This window comes from Arachis ipaensis, chromosome B2, assembly GCF_059453495.1.
Source record: "Arachis ipaensis isolate K30076 ecotype BB chromosome B2, ASM5945349v1, whole genome shotgun sequence".
NCBI classification, from domain to species: Eukaryota; Viridiplantae; Streptophyta; class Magnoliopsida; order Fabales; family Fabaceae; genus Arachis; species Arachis ipaensis.
In genome coordinates, this window is record NC_142437.1 from 34904616 (window position 1) to 34905685 (window position 1070).

At 39.9% G+C, this 1070-nt stretch overlaps 1 non-coding gene across 1 annotated transcript; it reads right to left on the reverse strand.

The window, feature by feature from the left end:
• Positions 1–665: 665 nt before the first annotated feature.
• On the reverse strand, positions 666–769 carry LOC148573556 (small nucleolar RNA R71). The gene has a single exon (XR_015906398.1). It is a non-coding gene; the product is annotated as a small nucleolar RNA R71 (small nucleolar RNA).
• Positions 770–1070: the final 301 nt, after the last annotated feature.

Below are 1070 nucleotides of genomic sequence, written 5' to 3' on the forward strand. Positions count from 1 at the left end.
TAGAGAATAGAGAGAGAGAGAGAATAGGGAGAGAGAAAAGGAGAGGAGGAGAAAGAGGAAAATGAGAGAGAGAGAGAGAGAGAGAGGAGGGAGAGTAGGGAAAAAGAGAGATAGGAGGAGAGAGAGAAGGGAGAGAAAGAGGAGAGAGAGAGAGAGAGAGAAAGAGAGAGAGAGAGAAAGAAGGGAGGGAGAGAGAGAAAGAGAGAGTAAGGGGGAGAGGGAGGGAGAGAGAAAGGGAGAGGAAGGGTGAGAGAGAGAGAGAGAGTGAGAGAGAGAGAGAAAGAGTATGTAATTTGGTTTTGAAATTAAGTTTTGATTTTAATTTGGTTTTGGTTTTGGTTAACCGGTTAAAAACCGGTTTTTTTTAATTTGGTTTTGGTTAACCAATTCTAAAAAATATGGATATGGTTTTTAAATTGTTCCATTAAACTGGTTAACCAAAATGTGGTTATGGTTTTTTAACCGGTTAACCACATTTTGGTTTTTTTATGAACACCCCTATCAATGGTGTTTATCCTGACACCTACAGATTGCTTTTGTTCCCCTTCTCTCTAAGGGATAAAGCATCTAAGTGGCTAGAATCCTTTTCTAAAGAGAGTTTGACAACTTGAGAAGATGTGGTGAACAAATTCTTGGCAAGATTCTACCCTCCTTAAAGAGTTAACAGATTAAGGTCTGAGGTACAAACATTCAGGCAACAAGATGGTGAAACTCTCTATGAAGCATGGGAGAGATACAAGGAGCTGACAAGGAAGTGCCCTCCTGACATGTTCAATGAATGGGTACATCTACACATCTTCTATGAAGGTTTTTCACAAGAATCAAAGAAAGCCTTAGACCACTCTTCAGGAGGATCTCTCAACAAGAAGAAGACAATTGAAGAGGCTATAGATGTCATAGAAACAGTGGCCAATAATGAATACTTATATGCCTCTAATAGAAGCACCAATAGATGAGTGATGGAGCTGAACCACATGGATACAATACTAGCTCAAAACAAGATGATCACTAATCAATTGGCAGACCTCACCAAGCAGATGGAGAGGAATCAAGCTGCAGCAATTCATACT